This window comes from Lepidochelys kempii, chromosome 1 (assembly GCF_965140265.1).
Source record: "Lepidochelys kempii isolate rLepKem1 chromosome 1, rLepKem1.hap2, whole genome shotgun sequence".
NCBI classification, from domain to species: domain Eukaryota; kingdom Metazoa; phylum Chordata; order Testudines; family Cheloniidae; genus Lepidochelys; species Lepidochelys kempii.
The window spans coordinates 129,313,198-129,335,467 of NC_133256.1; the positions used below are offsets into that span (position 1 = coordinate 129,313,198).

The window sequence follows — 22,270 nt, forward strand, 5'->3', positions numbered from 1 at the left end:
TTTGGCATTGCTGGTGAAATTCTCAAGGATATGACTTAGACATTTAGGTTGGTGTCTTTTGAAGGGTGGATGCCTTCCAAACAGATCTGGGCTAAGACCCAAAGTCATTTCATATGTCATCAAACAGTAATGACTTTTAGTCACTACTGACTGGGGCTGGATTTAAGAGGTGACTTTGTAATGAAAGACTCCACATCCCATTTCCAGTGTGATAAACCTCCTGAGTCATCTAATTCCCACTTACATGCAGGTTTTTATAGGTAACATCTTTGTACAAAATAAAACTCCACTGAAAACATTATTTAGAAGATTATAAAGCACATAAGTAGCCACTTCTATAGTATTTTTTTAATCAGTCAAGTTTAATGATGTTGATTAATATCCAGGTAGAGTACTATATAGTGGAAATCTCCTTTGTAATGCAACAGATGCTTGCATTTGAAATTACACAATGGAAGAAATTTGCTGACAGACGCTGTAGAGGCTTCATCAGCAGCAATAGAGAAGGGGTTAATCTATGGGAGCACAAAAAGTTTTTGTGACTAGTGTATTTTATTTTGCAAACATAATATGTATCACTTCCAAAATTATATTTCACTCAAAGTTCTGAAGCCCTGAAAATTGGGCCTTGTAAAAGAAACACTGAGAGAACATACTGTGTAGACTTGTGAACGGAAATGCTGTAATCAGCTAGAAAATTAACATTACTCTTGAGAAGATCTGAAGTTTCCGTAACAAGAAAAAAAGCAAATGCTTGTATTAGGCCACCTAGGGATAAAAGAAACCCAATAACTCCACAAATGCCTCTCCAAACAATAAGTATGCAAAGTTCTGCAATCAACAACTTTCTACCACCCACACACTTTCAAAGAGAAGTTAGTTTTCCTCCTTACAATTCTTCAATAAAAAAAACTTCAAAAACAGACTCCAATGAGAAACGGCAGAACTGGAATTAATTTGCAAACTGGACACCATCAAATTAGGCCTGAAAAAAGACTGGGAGTGGATGGGTCACTACAAAAACTAATTTCCCCCTGCTGATACTCACACCTTCTTGTCACCTGTTTGAAATGGGCCACCTTGTTTACATTGGCCTCATTAGCACTACAAAAGTGATTTCCACCCCTTCTTGTCAACTGTTGAGAATAGCTCACTTCCACCTTAATTGAATTGCCTCGTTAGCACTGACCTCCCACTTGGTAAGGCAACTCCCATCTTTTCATATGCTGTGTATTTATACCTCCCTACTGTATGTTCCACTCCATGCATCTGATGAAGTGGGTTTTAGCCCATGAAAGCTTATGCCCAAATAAATGTGTTAGTCTCTAAGGTGCCACAAGGACGCCTCGTTGTTTTTGCTGATACAGACTAACACGGCTACCACAGTGTTTACTTATGTTATCAAATACTATTTTGTCCACAGGACCCACCTAATCCAGTGCTCAGGATGGACTATGCTCACTGAATGAGCAGCTATTCAATATTTTGTTTTCTCCTCATTGTTCAGCATGTGGTCTTATTTACTGCACAATAGTTATAATCTGTTCTGAATACAGAATTGTCAATTTCTTCGTGGACTTTTCTGTGGCTCACATCATTATAGCGTCCGAGTGTTTCACAAACATAAATTAATTAATTTTTCCAACACTCCTATGGGATGAGGGGATATTGCTACTCCCATTCTACTGATGGGGAGCTCAAACACATTAAGGTAACAAGCATCCATTAAGTTTGTGTGTCTAGTTTGAGACACCTAAAACTTGATATGCACAGTGGAAATTTAACTGGTCCACCATGTGGATTCTATGTCTCCAGTGGGGATGAACCAGAGAATGCATATCATGCATTACTCTGTACTAGCTTCTGATCCAGTTCAATGTGCTGTTCCTGATCTTCAACGCTCTTAACGGGGAGGGAACAATCTGTCTTAATAGAAGTCTTTTTTTTACTGTGCCCCACTAAGGTAATTGCAATAAATTAGAATACTGTAGTAGACAGGCCCCAGAGTGATACATGCAATGAGGGTGTAGGCTCAGAACCTTCTGAGGCTATGTCTATACTAGGCACCAGTGGCGGTGGTTTGAGTTGTAAGTGTAGCTATTTTATGCAGCGAGAAGCACTGTGGTGTGTAGCTACATGTGTCAATGAAAGGCTCTGGCAGGGGGGAGGCACCAGGGAAAAGTTTCGTAGCTCCCAGCTGACAGAGCCTTTCACTATGGCAAGGAAAGGCTCTGCCAGGGGAGAGGCAGCAGGAAAGGCTCAGTCTGTCAGAGTCTTTCCCTGTAATGGAGAAGGGCTCCAGCAGTGGGGAGCTGCTGGAGCCTTTCTCCACTGCCTCCCTCCTGCCAGAGACTTTCCTCATGTTGGATTCTTTTCGTGTGGAGAGGAAAGGCTCCAGCAGTGGGGAGGTGGTGAGGCACTACACTGCTCAAAATTGCAGTATAGACAGGAAGGCACAGCTTGGGCGAGTAGAGAACATGTATGCTACGTTCTGGCATACATATCCACAGACTTCAGTGTGTCTTTATTCTACTTGCATAAGCTATGCCTCACCAGCTACACTGCTTTTTATGCCTGTGTGTGTGTGTGGGGGGGGGTACTACATGAGTATGTACTCCAGATGTTCCTGAAAGATGCATGCAGTGTAGCAGTGCGCAGTTTTGCCACTTTGAGGACTTAATAGAAGAGACCTATCTCTATGTGCAAGGCTTTCCTTCAAGAACAGAGCTGTAACAGAGCCAGCCATGCCCTCTGGGAACACAACCTCCAAGTACTGATGGAAAATAATTAGGGTAGGACTGGTGAGTTTGGGTCTTTTGGGGATGAATCAGTGTGAATCTCATGTTTGTACATGGGATCTAGACACTATGGCGAAAGGTGCATTATAGATGCATACAGACTGGAGCCATCTGAAGTGTGGTGATATCCCAGCATGACAAACACCTTGTCAAGTCTTCATACTTGATTCCCCCACACACACATATGCATCCTTTTTCTTCTCCCTCAGAATAACCTTCACTTTATTTTACATTAAGATTGTTATTTGGAGAAGGAGGATGGTCCAGTGGTTAGGTCACAAGCCAGGGATTTGAGAAACCTGAGTTCAATTCCTAGACTTCATTTATGGCTTTGAGTAAGTCTTTCTGTGCCTCAGTTCCCCATCTATAAAAATGGGACTAATGCCCTATGGGGTTGTTATGAGGCTAAATATGAGTCATGCTTGGCTTCTATGGTTATGGGTGCCATATAAGTATCTTAGATAGATTTTTTTTAGTTGACTTTTTTTTAATTTCTAAAGCAGACTGGAATTTAAAAACAAAGTAGGACAGCATCAATCTGAGGAATAATATAAAACTTAAAAGTGCTTTAAGCTGAAAGAAAATTAAAGGATGGCACGCTCATTAAATATAAACTTCTGTTTTTCTGCAAACCCACGCATAACTTGATCCTGATGGTTTAAAAAAAATTACACAGGATGTCTCGGCATTTGTAGCAAAACTATACAAAATACCAGTTTTGACTGGTTAAGATAGCTAGTTTGACATATACAGGTCTGCTTGTTATCCAGAGTGGAATATATTTTTGACATCATAAAGCTGTAGAAATGTTAAACAAGTTATCAGTCAATAAGGTTTCACATGCTGTTTTCTTATTTACAATATAATATGAACAGATGTAATTTGTCCCTGTCTACAAAATCATCAGCACATGCAGAGGCTTTCAAAATCATTTAATAATGAGTAATGAATCAAAGAATATAAAGAAGATATGATGAATGGTTAGGAACCATTGGTACTATATTTTCAGGTGACAAATAAGAAAACAGACTTTTAAAAGTCTGTGATGTCTTGGTTCTGAACTTTGTAAATTTGAAGTTAGATTTTCCCCAGCAGCTAGCTAGATCTACAGAGTAGTTTCTTGATGACAAGTTGCATCAGTAATGAGCCCCTAACGAATGCATTTATACATTTGCTTTGGGGAGTTGGATAGTAAATAGCATTTTTTTAGGAACAGGAAGAGGGGATCAAAGGAAAATAAGCTACTCTGACACTACGAGAAGCTTTGAAAACTGGCTTTTGAAAACAAAACTGTTTTGGTTATGAAACTTGATGCATGCATAATTTGGTGTTTGAACTATTTTGTAAATAAGAGGGGTAGGGAGGAAGTAAATCTACACCATATGGATTTTAACAGAGATGAATCCTAACTTTTTCCAAAAATTGAGATTTTTTTTTTTTGAAGGTTGTTCTGTTTTCTGTTGATGCTAAGAGCAGTTTTGGTCCATCAGTCCAAACCTTTATTCATATGAGGCATCCCATTAAAGACAATAAGACCACTTTTAGGCCATAGCTCCATATCTAGTAACGGGGACAAATTTTGTCCTCATTCAAGTACATTGCTGCCTTCAGTGACTTCAGTGGGAGATGTGCACTCTCATCCAAGGGCAGAATCTGGCTCTTGTTCTGTTTATGCTGTTCTGCTTTGCTCTTGTTCTACCTACTATGCCATGAACAGATCATCTATCTCTTCCTTTGTCTGTATTTCCTCTTTGCAAAACCCTCCCAGTGGATTTCCATGGCTCCTTTTCTCAAACTGCTTTGGACATTCACTCCTACAATTTTTTCACCAGGTCCCACTTATATTGGCATATTAGAGTGCTTCTGTGTAAGCAGTGCTGCAGAAACCAGAATAATGTAAACATGAAGAGACAATATAATAAAATTCTAATATGAAAAACATACAGGTCCTTTCTGAAGGTTTCTCTTTCTAAGGGTATGTCTACACTACGAAATTAGGTCGATATTGTAGAAGTCGATATTTAGAAATCGATTGTATACAGTTGATTGCGTATGTCCACACTAAGCGCATTAAGTCAGCGGAGTGCGTCCTCATTACCGTGGCTAGCATCAACTTACGGAGTGGTGCACTGTGGGTAGCTATCCCACAGTTCTCGCAGTCTCCGGCGCCCATTGGAATTCTGGGTTAAGCTCCCAATGCCTGATGGGGCAAAAACATTATTGCGGGTGGTTTTGTGTACATGTCATCAGTCGCCCCTCCCTCCATGACAGCAACAGCAGACAATCGTTTCGCGCCTTTTTTCCGCGCAGACACCATACCATGGCAAGCGTGCAGCCCACTCAGCTCAGCTCACCTCACCGACACTGATGCTGTTGTGTCCTGGGTGCTGCTGGCAGCAGACGGTGCAGTAGGTCTGCTAACCATCATCATCCTCCACTTCTGCTGCAACTCTGCTCTCCTGCAGCTCAGGGGATCCGTTCCGGTCCTCCTGGGTGCTGCTAACCATTTTCATACACTGCTTCCGCTACAACTCTGCTCTGCTGCTATTGTCTCAATAGCGAATTTCTCCATGTTGTCTGTCATGGGCTCCCGGGTACGTGTGTTCTTCCTCGGGAAATGTGTGAGGTGCTAACCGTCGTCCTCCACCTCTTCTGCTGCAACTCTGCTCTCCTGTTCTCAAGAATCCACCTCGCAGGTCCTCTCATCGTTCTCTATAAATATCTATTCTCATGGCATCCGTCTTTAGCCACCACTTCCGCGGCAACTCTGCTCTCCTGCAGATGCCATACCACAGCAAGCATGGAGCCTGCTGAGATCACCGCAGCAGTTATGAGCATCGTAAACACTTCATGCATTATCCGGCAGTATGTCACTACCAGAACCTGCAAAAGCAGGCGAGGAGGTAAGTGGCAGCGTGGTGACGAGAGTGATGAGGACATGGACACAGACTTCTCTCATAGCACAGGCCCTGGCAATTTGGACATCCTGGTGGCAATGGGGCAAGCTCATGCCGTGGAATGCCAATTCTGGGCCCGGGAAACAAGCACAGACTGGTGGGACTGCACAGTGTTGCAGGTCTGGGATGATTCCCAGCTGCTGCAAAACTTTTGCATGCATAAGGGCACTTTCATGGAACTTTGTGAATTGCTTTCCCCTGCCCTGAAGCGCAAAAATACCAAGATGAGAGCAGTCCTCACAGTTCACAAGCGAGTGGCGATAGCCCTCTGGAAGCTTGCAACACCAGACAGCTACCGGTCAGCTGGGAATCAATTTGGAATGGGCAAATCTACTAACTGTGGTGGGGTGACAGACGGAACGCATATCCCTATCGGGACTGGACCACCTTGGCAGCCAGTACAAAAACCACAAGGGGTACTTTTCCATGGTGCTGCAAGCACTGGTGGATCACAAGGGACGTTTCACTGACATCAACGTGGGATGGCCGGGAAAGGTACATGCTGTTCACATCTTCAGGAACTCTGGTCTTTTTGAACAGCTGCAGAAAGGGACTTACTTCCCAGACTAGAAAATAACTGTTGGGGATGTTGAAATGCCTATAGTTATCCTTGGGGACCCAGCCTACCCCTTAATGCCATGGCTCATGAAGCCATACACAGGCACCCTGGACAGTAGTCAGGAGCTGTTCAACTATAGGTTGAACAAGTGCAGAATGGTGGTAGAATGTGCATTTGGACGTTTAAAAGCACGCTGGCGCAGTTTACTGACTCGGTTAGATTGCAGCAAAACCAATATTCCCATTGTTATTACTGCTTGCTGTGTGCTCCACAATATCTGTGAGAGTAAGGGGAGATGTTTATGGTGGGGTGGGAGATTGAGACAAATCGCCTGGCCACTGATTACGCGCACCAGACACCAGGGCGATTAGAAGAGCACAGCAGGGTGTGCTGCGCATCAGAGAAGCGTTGAAAACAAGTTTCATGACTGGCCAGGCTACAGTGTGATAGTTCTGTTTGTTTCCCCTTGATGAAAACCCACCCCCTTGGTTCACTCTCCTTCCCTGTAAGCCAACCGTCCTCCCCTCTTCAATCACCACTTGCAGAGGCAATAAAGTCATTGTTGTTTCAAAATCATGCATTCTTTATTAATTCATCACACAAATAGGGGGATAACTGCCAAGGTAGCCTGGGAGGGGTGGGAGAGGAGGGAAGCACTGGGTGGGGTGGTGGATGAGGGGAGGAGGGAAGGACAAGGCCACACTGTACTTCAAAACTTATTGAATGCCAGCCTTCTGTTGCTTGGGTAGTCCTCTGGGGTGAAGTGTTTGGGTGCCCGAAGATGCCCCCTCTGCCCCACGTTCTTGGGCATCTGGGTGAGGAGGCTATGGAACTTGGGGAGGAGGGCGGGTGGTTACACAGGAGCTGCAGCAGCAGTCTGTGCTCCTGCTGCCTTTCCTGCAGCTCCACCAGATGCAGGAGCATATCAGTTTGATCCCCCAGTAGCCTCAGCATTGCATCCTGCCTCCTCTCATCGCGCTGCCGCCACCTGTCATCTCGCTCATCCCTTCTGTCCTCATGTTCATTTTCTGCTTTCCTGGACTCTGACATTGCTTGCCTCCATGCATTCTGCTGAGCTCTTTCAGTGCGGGAGAACTGCAGAAACTCAGAGAACATTTCACAGCGAGTGCATTTTTTTTACCGTCTTATCTGTGCTAGCCTCTGGGATGGAGATGATAGGGGGAGCATTGAAACATTTGCAGCTGTGGGAGAAAAAAATGGGAGAGTAGTATTTAAAAAGACATATTTTAGAGAACAATGGATAGACTCTTTCACAGTGAACCAAGTTGTTAACGTTACATAGCACATGTGCTTTCGGTACAAGGTTGCATTTTTCCTCTTATATTGAGGACCTGCCGGATTGGTGTGAGAGATCACACACACAGAGCCGGGCAACAGAATTTGGCTTGCAGGCAGCCATGGTAAGCCACAGTCTTTCGGCTTCTTCAACCATCATAACATGGGGGAATGGTTTCAAACAGCAGCGCCCTCCTTTCCCATACCAACCACCCGTTGGGTTGGCCATTTAAAAGGAGGGGCTGTACTGGCCACGAATGTATCCCAAGTCTTCAGGGCAAATTAATCATTAAACACACTTGCTTTTAAACCATGTATTATATTTACAAAGGTACACTCACCAGAGGTGCCTTCTCCAGCTTCATGGTCTGGGAGCCAGCCTTGGGAGGTTTGGGAGGGTATTGGCTCCAGGGTGATAAACAGTTCCTGGCTGTCGGGGAGAATGGTTTCTCTGCTTGCCTGCTGTATGCTATCTTCCTCATCTTCCTCGTCCCCAAAATCCTCATGCCTTTTTCATGAGACTCCCCCCTTGCAGGTGTCCACGGATGAGGTGGGGTAGTAGTAGGGGCGCTCCCTAGAATTGCATGCAGCTCATCATAGAAGCGGCATGTCTGGGGCTCTGACTCAGAGCAGCCATTTGCCTCTTTGGTTTTTTGGTAGGCTTGCCTGAGCACCTTAATTTTCACGCGGCACTGCTGCGGGTCCCTGTAGCCTCTGTCCATCATGCCTTTGGAGATTTTGGCAAATATATTGGCATTTTGTCTTTTGGAACGGAGTTCTGATAGCACAGATTTGTCTCCCCATACAGCGATCAGATCAGACCTCCCATTTGGTCCATGCTGGAGCTCTTTTGCCATTCTGGGACTGTATGGTCACCTGTGCTGATGAGCTCGCCACGCTGGCCAAACAGGAAATGAAATTCAAAAGTTCCCGGGGCTTTTCCTGTGTACCTGGCTAGTGCATCTGAGTTGAAAGTGCTGTCCAGAGCGGTCACAATGGAGCACTCTGGGATAGCTCCTGGAGTCCAATACCATCTAATTGCATCCACACTACCCCCAAATTCGTCCCAGCGATGTCGATTTCAGTACTAATCCCCTCATCGGGATTAAAGTGAAGTTTCTTTGATACATATAAGCATTGTCCAGGTCCAGGATGCTCAGTTATTCATTGTTCTTCCCCTTAGAATAGAAGAAGGCATCCTGATAAATCCATGTGGAAAGAGATTATTGCAGGACGTATTTTACTTCAGAGCTTTAGTATATCCATAGAAAGTCCCTCTATTTGGCAAATATTGAAATCTTACTGAGTATTTATAAAAGATTTTTATAGGGCCTTTAAAAACATAAAGATACCTAATTAAACTATAGGATTCTCCAGGGGAAAATCCATGAGTCATTCATTTTAAACAGTCTGTGCTAGATCTTCAGCTATTGTAAATATAGTTGATATAATTCCACTGAGGTCAATGGAACTATGCTGATTTACATCAGCTGAGGATCTGGTCCTTTTTTTTAAAAAAGCAAATTTTATTTTATTGTTTTAAGAAAAGATTGTAAAGTCCATTGTAAAGAACCAAAGAGTGTTTGGTTTCAAGATCTGTGGTGTAGCAGCCAAACAGTACATCCTCCTAACATATGCAAGGTTTGTGTATGTCAAATATTGGCAAGGAAGAAAAGAAAACACAGGAGTTTCCTGCCAGCAGCTGGCTGGCAAGGAGAAACACACATAGTGCTATCAGCAAGAAGTTAGAGGAGTGTTGTTTGCAAAGGAGAGAGAGAAGAAAAGCAAATGTACAGTATGATGCTTGTGCAGCGGGAATCAGGGAGAGATTTACTCTTGTTTCTATTTATGTCTTGATGTGGGACCAAAGCCTTTAACCCCATGATAAGGCATTGGTTTAGTGCTGCATCAGGGGTAGAAGTGACACCTCCACCATTCCCTACAGCTCCTCTGGGTCAGTAGTGAGCTAGTGTAGTGTCCTAGTCTGATGTTAAGGGCATTGTGCTGCTGCAGGTGGCTTTGTTCCTACTTGAATAAGAGAGAAAACTTTAAGAAGTCACTACCTATTTTTCACAAGAATTAGGTGTTACACTTGGTGTACGGGCCAAGATCCAATTGGGGTAGTTACGTCTCCTCTCCCTAAATTTCTGGTATAGTCACTTCCTGCTCTGAGCTGTTGCATTGCTATGTTCTGTCAAATAGTGGCTGCAATTTGCTCTTCCGTGGTTTCATGTCAAAGGTGGATGAGTGATTCCCGTAGACATCAGTTAAGGAGAACTTTGGGGGTCCATCTAGATTAAAAGTGCTAGAAGTGTAAGATCGGTAACACTATCTCAGAATTTGAGCTGACTGTGATTGACATTTAATTACTACTTCCCGTGTTCTCCATTAACCTTAGGTATCTGGAGAAGGAGTACAGAAAGGGAAGATACTTTAAACAGCTACTACTGATAGTTTAAATATACCATAACCAGAAATATCTGTACAAAAACCCTAGAGACTGAAGTTTATGCATATTCATCACTGTTTAGCTGAATGATTACAGTCAACTTCTGGGTGTAGAGCAATTGTGTTTTCTGTAGGCTGTAAGAATAAAAAGCCATTTGACTCTGTGTACTTAAACTGCTCTCCATGTGATATTGAAACTGCAATGCGTTGTGGACATGTTTGTGTGTGTTACTGGGAAGAATGGAGATTTCACAGCTCACTTGCTTGTCATCCATATGTACACAACTCCCACACATTTAAATTAGTGTTACATGCACAAAAGGAAAGAAAAAACAAGTTCCTGAAAAGAAAATTTATATGTGGGGCAAATCCTGTACCCTTCTCCACATCCCTAGAGACATGTCTGACAGCAGGAGCAGGGCAGTTCCACTGTGTAAGGAAAGGGGCAAGATACTGAGGGGCTTTGCTCAGTGTGCTTCTCTTCTGTGCAGTGCAAGGGCCCCAATCACATATGTTACAGTTACCAGGCTAACTGCACCTTTGACCCCTCCTGGTCTGTTTGAATGCAACTTGTTAAGGTCGCAGGCCTAAAACCCTCTTCTCTAGTTCAGTCACACAATTCTCTCACTTTCGGGTCTTGTCTTCACTGCAATCATTAGCTCAAGTTAGTACATTTGGGTTACTCCAACTGAGCTATCCCATGTCAAGTGTACAAGCTAGCCTAGCTCGAGTGAGAGCACAGGGAGAGTGACCACTCTGAAACAACACTTGACCTACACAGTGTTTGGATTAGCAGCTGATGAGTTGTTGTAACTCGAGCTGCTGCATCTCTACTGCATTGCTAGTTCAAATGGCAGAAGCCCTCAAGCTCTGAGCCATGCCTCTGAATGGATAGCTAGCTGGAGCTTACAACCACACTTAGCCTGAGCTGGAGATTTTTGTATGTGGACAGGCGCCAGGTTAGAGGCAAAACTCAAGTTATAACGTAAGCTAACAACGTAGTGAGGACAAGCCCTCAGACTGGATCTTAACTGCTGTCTGTGATTATCTTATGAGGCAGCCCCAGCAGTTCAGTTCTCTCTAGAAGTAATGACAGTGGTAACCAGACAGCTTCCCTAAAGCAAAGTGTTATTTATTTAGAACAAAAGTATTTAAGAGAAAACAGATCTTAAAGCAATTAAACTGACTATTGGCATGTCTAGTTTACAAGGTATCTAACCATATTGCACATGGGGATCCTAGTACATCTAAGCTACCTATAGATCCTCCCATCCCTGGAGACCTCTAGGTCTTGCAGGCATAGTATGTGAGTTAAGACACTGCACTATTTATCTTCTATGCATCAGGGAGGGTCCCATTCAAAAGCTGTTCAGTCCTTTTGATCTCCAGGTTTCCTGGCTGGCAAAACAAGCTTGTATATTCCTTGGAGACAGGACGTAAGGTCCTTGAAGCTGATCGTTTTGCCCACTGTCTTTCAAGTGTGTGCTGGGGTATCTGTATCTGGGGCCTTTGCCGCCTTCTTGTTTGTTCTTCCCATAGCCCCCTACTAAACAAGATCAGTACCTTCCTACAGGAAAGTCTTATAACCCTATATGCACCAACTTCCCTTCACTGACCAGTGTTCACAGAATTATTACATCTTAGATTATCACACCAATTCCATGTCTATCACAGCCCCATACCCATCAATATACAGGAATGGGGTAGAGGCTTAGGCAAACTATCAGAAGAGTGAGGACTGTCCCAAATGATCTAGTGTTATGCTGTACTCCCACCTTGCCGTTCTTTGGCACTGTGAAGGCTACTGCAGCATCAGAGCAGCAGTAGAGGCCATGAAGCAGTTCTACATACACTCCATAGTCTAGGAAGCGACAGACATATTTCTCCATCCCCACTCCACAAAGCAGAAAAGATTTTTTTTTCTGTTTGATATCTTCTCTGCAACTGAATGTATGAAAAGCACTTTCAGAATATGGCTGGGTAAAATTTTCAAAAGCACCCAGGTCTCATTTTCAAAACTAACACGAGCATTTAGGAGTTTAACTCTCATCGAAACTCATTGGGACTTAGGCTTCTAAGCTCCATAGCCTCCAAGGTATTTAGGCACCTAACTCCTATAGCTTCCCTAAATGACTTTCACTAACTGCATATGTGCATTTCAGAGCAGGAACCATATGTCAGTGACAATGTTTATTCAGAAAGTCTTCTATGATTTACTGATATGACCTACAAAATAATTTCTTTCCTTTTTTCAAAAGTTTCCTTCCGAGTTTAATTTGTGTGTGTGTAGAATGCTGATACAGTCAATTTCAGAAGCAAAAACAGTAAGAGGGGGGAAATAAACTGTAGATTGTTGAACAATAGAGAGCTGTACAGACTTAAATTTTTCTCCCATTTTTCTACTTAAATCCAAAATGTCATCCAGAGAGACAACAGAGTTTACCTCTGTTCTGTTAAGCTCAGTTTTCTTATTGGCATTAACAACTTCTCTGTGAAGAGACTCATTCACGGCTTGCCTTGTCTGCAGATGACAAGTGCATAGTAGGCTTCAAATGTCTAACATCATTAGAAGATACAAAGCCAGTGACCTATTGCGCCGGGAAGTAAAGATGCAGATGCAGCAAGAAACATGCAAACTGAATGTCACATTTAGAGAAAAACAAAAGGAATCTCCTGGTCTTTGGGACAGTGTATTGTATATTGTGTACATATGGTTGTATGTGTAAAATGGCCTTTTACTCTCATATGTTAGCAGAATGATGCTGTGAATTTCCCAAAAGAAATTATCTCAGCTGGAATATACAAAATACCCTTTTATATTGCATGACAATGTCTCATATTTAGTATCTTAAGCAGTCTAAAAGTTAAGAAATACAGAGCATTATGATGAAGAAATGTAAGGTCTAAAAGTGAATTTTAAGCAACATATTCATTAACTAATGTACACACTAACCAGGTAGCTATAAAGCAGCCATACTGTTGACCTCTACCTATCCCAACAATGTTATCTCTTCAATCCTATAGTAGCTATACAGTTACTGATGCCCTGCAATCTGATTTTGCCTATAATGCAGCCATACTTAAAGGTCCTATAACTCTCATTAACTATGTCTCAGAGGGGTAACCGTGTTAGTCCGTATCCACAAAAACCATGAGGAGTCCCACTCCATGCATCTGAAGAAGTGGGGTTTTTACCCATGAAAGCTTATGCCCAAATAAATCTATTAGTCTTTAAGGTGCCACCGGACTCCTCGTTGTTTTTATTAACCATGTCCTAACTCCATGCTTTATTATACGCCAAAGATTGAATAGCACTTTTTGTACAGATGTAAAACACATCATTCCAACAGTTAAATTTACTAGGTAATTTGAACCCCATATTAAAAGAAAAGATTTAGTGATCAATCTGTAGAAAACACTTTACCCTTATCTTATGCATAATTGTACATCAAAGTTTGGGTGATTTATTCATAGCAGCTAAACACTGCATGTCTAATCGACTGTTCACTATGGTGAAAATTTACCTTGAGGGTCTGAAAGGCAAGTTATCCTTTTAAGACTGTATAAACAGCCACAAGCCAATTTCAATTTTAAGTTACAGCGCAACACAAATCTGAACACATAGCAAATTGATACTAATACCTTAACTGACCACAGCAATTTTAGCTTAGTTTTTATAGAAAGAAGGCAAGTCCCAAACCCATACAGCAAAATTCTGCTTTTGCTTTCCACAACTGAGGTCCAGTGTAACACCACTGAGGAAATATACCTTGGCTTTGAAGACCATTTCTTACAAATTAGAATTGGAGAGGTAATATGGGAAATCTATCAAGACAACCTAAGCTGACCTTCATTGTTTCTGATCACCCTCACTCCCTACCCTGTAACAAAAATGTACATGAGAGATAATAATACAGGTCAGTACAAGGAAACTGAAGTTAATTTACATACTCACAAAACATGAGAAAGATTATTGTAGTCAAATAAGCACATGATGAATGTTCACCATGGATAAGTAGGGGAATTATCAACAGAGCTAGAGAAAAGGGAGAGGAGAGAACTTCTGAAGTTTGCTAGGCTCTATTGTGTCTCAGCTGTTGCATTTATGGTGAAAAAAATCTGCTGGAAATAACCCATCTGCCTGGATAATTTGCAGATACCATCAAAACACTGGGTGAGAAGCAATACAGTACTTAAAAATGTTTGGGTTATGTCCCACACCCAAACACAGTCCTAGAGAAATGATTATATTATGTTTTATCATAATTTATGTATTATTTATACATTCCCCAGATTGTATTAGGTACTTGGGGCCGATCCTCAGGTACTGTAAATTAGCATAGCTCCACTGACTTCAGTGTTGCAATTGAGATATCTATCTACCTCCCTCTTATTACCATAGTTTCTAAGCACCCCAAGGAGCTTATAGATCCTGTAATTTGATGTGCTTTGGCAGACACTGCACATGCACAGAGCTCCACTGAAATTAAATTATAAACATATCTCCAGGTTGTTTCAAATACAGGTCAAATCCTCACCTTATTTCTATGCATTCCTTCAGCAACCATTATGAATGCATCTTATTGTGCATGAGAGCCAAGCAAGCAAACCTCTCCTGATACAAAAGTTAATAGTCATCCCTGAAGGCCTTGTTTTCAGAAGCACCTGCAGCTCCCATTGATGTCATTTGGAGTGGTGAGGGCTCAGCACCTCGGAAAATCCAGCCCTGAGTGTCTTAAGTACTTTTTGGAAGATTTCAGAGCACAGGGTGCTATCATAATATAACTATTAAATAATAACAGTAACAAATTAGAACTGATACAGGGCTTCCCCACCACCATTACATTCGTCTTCACGTTGCATTATTCTGTGGATTAAAATGTCTCCATTTTCAAAATTGATATAATAAAATATGGAAGTATGATTTTTAACCAATCCATGCTCTTGACTTTCTAGGGGAATTTTATATACATTTTCTAGACAGGCATTTGGATCATTTTTTTCCTGATTGTCACCTTACAGAGTCATGTGCATGTTTTGCCTGTATGCAGAATCACCTGTCTTCCTTGGGTTCTATTGATTGATGTCATGGCACATTTTCTATCCAATCTATTGCCTCTTTCCAAAATCTCAACATTCCATTTGCCATATTTCAGCTCTGAATGCTAAACAAGTGTATGCAAGTATACATGCTGTTCACTGTATGTGCTGCAACTTCTTGTCTTGGTGTCAGTGGTTTTATTATTTTTCATCTTCACCTCTCAAGTGTTGCGCTCAATGACTAGGTCTGAAAGTGATAATTACTTCCCCATTGCAGAGACAGACTGATTTACATACTTATCAAGGGGAAACTTGATGACTCTGAGCTTATCACAGAAATTTGAATATTTATAACCTGAAATCTACAAAAGCTAAAATTAAGACATGGCTGTCTAAGTCTTAAGTTACTGTACTTGGGCATGTTTTTACACAACACCCAGATTGTACTAGGTACTTGGGGCAGATCCTCAGATAGTGTAAATTTGCACAGCTAAATCAGTGGGTTTTATATCCGATCAACACATTAAACTCTTTTCATAATACTCATCTCAAAACTAGCATAGGAAGATTAAATTCTGCTAAATTGATTTTTAGCCTGTGGATGTTGGAATGCAGAGGTTGCAACATATATTTTTCATAAGGAAAAAATATTACCCTTCTGAACACCAAGGAGGGGTTCAGCTATGGAATTACCTTATAATTCAAAACCTGTGGCAATGAGGTAGCTGTCCCCTCAGGGACTACTACATACTGTCTACACAGCAGTCTGGCATCATCACCTTCTCAGGGACGAGTCCTGGATTCCAGCCCCCCATAGCATTTGGGGATGTTTTGCAGGACCCTTTGCACATGTTCAGAATCTCACCATTTCCCCAGACCTGGAGACAGGTCCCCACAGCTGACTGTCAGTCCCCAGTTGAGATGTTTAGAGAAGCTATTCAGCCACAGGGAGTGGTGCCAGGAGTTGGCTCTGAAACAGAGCTGTTAACCAAATAAATGATCTGTCTCCTCTAGGTATATGGAAGATGGGGTGGTTCATGCTCCCAAATCACTCTTTTCCTCCTCCCCCACCCGATGTCCCTTGGAGCATCACTACCGAGCCAGGGATGCAGTAGCTCCATCAGAAGAAAGTGGAAGTATGGGGCAAGATATATGAATGTTGCCTTGAGTGGGGCAGTGGTATCTCATTTGCTTGAATTACCTGTATCCACCATTAGGGCTCTGTGTTTGTCACAGAGGTTACGGCAGTCATGGATTCCGTGACATCCTGCAGCCTCTGTGACTTCTGCAGCAGCCAGTGTGGTTGAGTGTGGCTGCTCAGGTGACCCTGGGGACAGCCACACTGGCCGCTGCTGGAGTGGCTCTGCAGATGTGGCTGGCCCCGGGGACCACCTGAGTAGTGGTCCTGGGACAGCTGGAGCAGCTGCTGGCCTTGGAGCAGCCGCTGCCCCCCCGGGACTCCCCTCATGGCACTGGCTGAAGCAGCCACTGTTACCCCAGGTCTTCCTCTGCCTGCCCCGGCAGTTGGTACCGCAGGCCCCCCAGGACTCCCCCTTCCGGTAGCTGGTGCCACAAGCTCCCCCCGCCCCACAATTCAATTAGGTGTATTTATGGTATAAGTCATGGACAGGTCATGGGCCATGATTTTTTATTTCCAGCCCGTGACCTGTCCCTGACTTTTACTAAAAATATCCATGATTAAATCGTAGCCTTCCCCATCATCTGTCCTCTACAGTAGAACTTCAGCTGGTGCTGTTCCACACCCCTTCTGCAGCATTCTGACCATCGTGTGGATTGGTCACACTGGTGCAGAACTGCCTTATGTGGGAGTAAGGAGGCTGCATAACCTTTAGTGTTGTGACAGATGGGTCAGGATTGGGTCCTTTAGTGGTTTTAGCAGGCATCTGTGTTATTTCAAACAGATGAACAAGATTCACATTTTAAATTGTATGGAAAACATTCCTGGATTATTAATTTTAAATGAAAGTGAGTGAATGTAGTAACAAAAACATGTATATCACACACACATCTTGAATTAGATTTCTCTTTGAAAAAAATTCAGAATTGAGTGCAGTGGGAGATTTGCATGATTTAGGACTGCAGCACTGGGCAATGTTAATGGAATATTAAAGTTGAGTTTCAGTGTGAGCTGAACTTAGTTAACCAGAATAAGACTGTAGAGATGAAATCTTACATTCTCAAAGTCATCCCAAGGGATAAAAGTCAAGCTCCAATCAGCTATACTCCATCACTCCATATAAATTGACATCACATTTTAAAAACCTTTCTAGGAGACAGCACCTGCAGATCTGACATCTTATACTATTCCTTAAAGCAAAAGTGGAGCAGGATGTAAAGATGATTCTGCTAGGATATTTGCATGTGGGCATTTCAAGGGGAGGTTTAGCTGGACTTTAAAGCATTAATTCTATTAATTAATGTCAAATTTTATTTTTAATGCCTTCATTAATTTGTCTCTAATTAAAAATGTAAAAGTGAGATGTGTACCTAATGATCTAGTGACTTTATGTGCTACATTGGAAATGATCTAGGTTTAGGACCAAAGCTGATCAAACTCCTGGGATGACGGTGCTGGGAAAACTGAGTCTTATATTCTAACTGCTCAGCAATCTTTCAGAAACTACGTGGCTCTTTCAGCATCACATTGGCTCCATTGGCCAAACCACATTCTGGTCAATCAATAGCCCTGCAATAAAATGACATGTGCCCCGGAAGTGTCTGCATCCTTAGGGATTAACACAACTCTTAACTTTTCCAGAACACAATTTTCAAGTGGATCTCCTCAACTGACAGTTCTGTCATTTGGGAGTAGTTGTAGAGAGCCACAAGTGTATGCAATGGATAATGTCTGTGCCCTGAACAAAGAGGATTTGCAACAAATTTACTATTGATTCAGTAGGGCTATTTTTTTTTTTTTGCTTGCTTGTTTCTCAGGATCTCACAAACTTGGTACATTGCTTCGTTGAATGCCGCCGCAATGCCAGACTAAGTTCCTGTTCCTTTCTACAGACATTGATAACATTGATTTCTAACTCTATTTGCCCTTCTGGCACATGGTATGTAAATTACAATTCCCTGCGCAATTGAACCTATAGTCATCAGACTTAGCTTAATTTTTAAGCTTCAGTTAAATCTACAAAACAAACAAGTCTTAAAAATTTAGATCCAAAAAGAATGTATTGAAAAAGTACTGAACAATTGAAAAAGAAGGGTTGTAATGGAATTTGTGTTTCAACCCTATGTGTGGTTGCTCCCAATATAGATATGTGTGTGTACATGTAAAATATACACACAGTTACACTCAATGTAATATATGTATTTTTTTTTTGTTTTTCTTACCATTTTTAACACAATTGAGATACAGTATGGATAGAGCTGGGCAGGTACTGGATTTTCCATTTTGCAGGAAATTACACAAATTCATTTTTCTCCCCTGTTCTGGAATGGAACAATAACAAAGAAAGAAAAAAATTCCAAGCAACAGAATTAAAAAAAACAACAACAACAAAAAACAAAAAAAAAACATTTAGGGGTATCAAAATGTTTTGTTTTGATTACATTTCATTCCAATTTTGATCTTTTTAAACTTATAAAAAAATCTAAAAAAACCTAAATTTTGATATGTTGCAGTCCAAAAAATGTCAAGTGGGACATTCCAACACTATTAAATTTATTTTTTTAAAAAACATAATTTCATCAAAATCTAATTCTTTATTTATATTCTGCTTTCAATGAATCTGGCATTTTTCATCAAAAAAAATATTTTGATGAAAAATTTCAAATCAGAACTATGTATGGCTTGTATTAATACTTACCGCATTGTTCAAATACCCTTCAGTGTGCCTTATCCTACAGTAAAATACATCTTATTACTTATTTATACAGTGCTCATTCCAAAAGGTGTCAGTGTTCAAGGAGAAAATAGAAATGCAAGTTCTGTTTTATTTTTTTGTGATACTTAATCTCCAACCACAGCAAAGTGTGTTATTTGGAATACTAAAAACTTACATTGTTAGAAATAAATTGTCATTTTAGTATTTATTAACCCTGCTGTAATATAATCAACTAAATGATGACTTTGTTATTACCTTATTATGACCCTGATCAAAAAAGCCCATTGACACCAATGGGCATGTTTTCATTCACATCAATGGGCTTTGGATCAGGCTCTATATGCAATTTGTTGCCTTTCTGGAATAGATACAATTTGCATGGCCTTTGCATGAGTCTAAACTCAGTAATGATGTTCAGACTAGGTCAAATTTTATCCAATCTACTTGCCAATAAATAAATACTTTTTTTTATTATTATTATTATTTTATTTTAAATGGACTGCATTGGAAAGCGGAGTTTCAGATGAATATTTCCTGTTCTGTCCCAGTTCAGGTAGAAAAATTAATATTGATTGATCGTGAATGGGAAAAGGAAGCCTAGATTTCATGCTCCATTTGGTGTGCTTTTAATTATTTCTGTTAATATGATTTATTACATGGTATTAATTATACTTTTTTCTTTCACATGCACATGGTGTCATACTCTGCGGTTCTTGAACTATGGGGCGAGCCTCCCAAGAGAGGTGTGGGAATGTTTCAAGGGTGGCATGAGCTGTGTGTCCTGCTTTTTTTGAAAAAGAGCTCTGGCTATCAGCCGTGGGTCACTGGAGCTCATGCAGAAGGACTGTGCACATCCGGCAGACAGAGATAAAGGGGAGAGCCGGAGGCCTGCCACTCGGGCTTGAGTTCTCATCCCTTCCCCCATCCTCCCATTTCCTCCTGGGGTCAACCCTGGGGTGGCAGCAGCAGTGCAGAAGTAAGGGTGGCAATGGGGCACTAGGTCTCTGTTGTCATAAATATAAAGGGAAAGGTAACAACCTTCCTGTATACAGTGCTATAAAATCCCTCCAGGCCAGAGGCACAAAATCCCTTTACCTGTAAAGGGTTAAGAAGCTCAGGTAACCTGGCTGGCACCTGACCAAAAGGACCGATAAGGGAACAAGATACTTTCAGATCTGAGGCAGGCGGGAGGGGGTTGGTCTGTCTGTTCTGTCTGCAGATCAAGGAAGGAGGCAATACAACTCCATTAGAATTAGTAAGTACTAGCAAGGGAATGTGTTAGCTTATTTTTGTTTTGGCTTGTGATTTTCTCTGTGCTGAGAAGAAGGTGTATTCCTGATTTTCTTTTTGTAATTTTGAAGTTTGGCCCAGAGGGAAATCCTCTGTGTTTTTGAATCTGATTACCCTGTAAGATTATCTTCCATTCTAATTTACAGAGGTGCTTCTTTTACCTTTTTTTCTTTCTAATAAAGTTCTGTTTCTTTTAGAATCTGATTGGGGTTTTTTGTGTGTCCTAAAATAACCCCAAGGTTGGTCTTCGCTCATCTTGTTTATTCTCAAGCCTCCCCAGGAAAGGGGGTGCGGGGGCATGGAGGGATATTAAGGGGGAGTAGGAACTCCAAGTGGTCCTTTCCCTGAGTTTGTCTAAATCACTTGGTGGTGGCAGCATTATCTAACCCAAAGTACAAGGGAGAATTTGTGCCTTGGGGAGTTTTTAACCTAAGCTGGTAGAAATAAGCTTAGGGAGTCTTTCATGCGGGTCCCCATGTCTGTACCCTAAAGTTCAGAGCGGGCAGAGAACCCTGACAACTGTGAAAAGTGATATTGATGAGTATCACTTTTTACATTGCCACTCTTACTTCCATGTTGCTGCTGCCACAGCACTGCCTTCAGATCTGGGTGCCCAGCCAGCAGCAGCTGCTCTCTGCCTTGCCTTCACATCTGGCTGGCAGTATAAGTAGTTGGGGAGGGGGCGCAAATGACTACAGACACAAAGAAGGGGGCCCGATCAAATAAGTTTGAGACCCACTGGTCTAGAAGGATTACATAATCCTAGTTCATTAAGAAAAATAGTTTGCAGATTTTAAATAGAAAAGTGTATTAGAGTTGGTCGTCTTGTCCTTCACTTTTTAAAATCATATGTATCCACACAATGTCCAACCTAACTTCCTGACTGCATCACCACCACTTTATCAGCAGACACCACAGTGTTTAGCAAGCACAACCAATGGAAAATTGCCTTTTTCTTTCTTTGGCACTTAGCCTACCTGCTACAACAAGCAAAAAGACTTGTCAGATGGAGCTGCATGAGCTGTTAACCAAATCCCCCCACAACCCACCAGCTTTAAAATGTCAGCCTTTGTAACAGATTTTCCACAGCTCTGTTGGGAAATTTCAACTCCCACCAAGTTTCAAAATTTATGTAAACAAATTCTCCTATTCTTATATAGCTACTTTTCTACTATTTTACAAACCGGAACAATAGACACTGATTATTTAACAGGTTGTATCCCTTTAATTAGAACCCAGTCATTAAAGCCAGTAGGAAATGAAGGCACTCAGCACCTTCCAGGAGGTGCTCAGTACATTACAGAACTGTGATTTTACAGAATTGCAACTTGCAAGGGGATTGGTAAGCAAAAGGATAAGGTAACTGCTTCTAAGCCAGAACAGGTTGATAATGGCAGAAAGCCATTATAATCTGAAAAATGTTTAAGTGGCCTCACTCCTGATTAAATGGATTCTGTATTTCTGGGTTCTTGCATCATGCTACTTAACATGGTAGCTCAATGCTTCAGCTGGGGAACCAGTTTTTAGTGGACAGATGAACAAATCAAATTAGCCACCCATATTGTCACCTTTCTTGACTGGTTAAGTAGAGAGGACGAGGAGAATGGTCATGGAGACTGAATTATCTTTATACTGTATGGATTTTCTGAAGAACTAAATTAAGGCTCATTGGCAGGGCAGTGCTGAGAAGGGTATACTTGTGTTATTTGTGCTGTATCTTTTTGTTGGTCTGTTTCCAGTGACAATAATCCTGCATTTCTTTCAGTACAAAAATGTACTTTAGCATTAGGCGCTAATTCTCATTTACACTAAATCCCGTTTACAAAACTTGAGCAGTGTAAAGGAGTTTTAAAATTGGTTTAAATGTAATTTACGCGCATTGCAAGGCCCGTTTACAGTGTCAGAGTAGTGTAAAGAGCCCTCTGTATAAATGAAAATTAGGTCCAAAATATTTTGAAGTCTCACAACATATCCAAGTGGCCCAACTCTTCTTAAATACGTAAATTTATATTTTGAAACTTTTTTTCG

The 22,270-nt window shown here is 41.6% G+C and overlaps 1 protein-coding gene across 7 annotated transcripts in view; it reads left to right on the forward strand.

Moving 5' to 3' along the window:
* Nucleotides 1–22,270, forward strand: part of STS (steroid sulfatase) — a 178,872-nt gene that overhangs the window by 80,024 nt on the left and 76,578 nt on the right. The window lies entirely within an intron of this gene.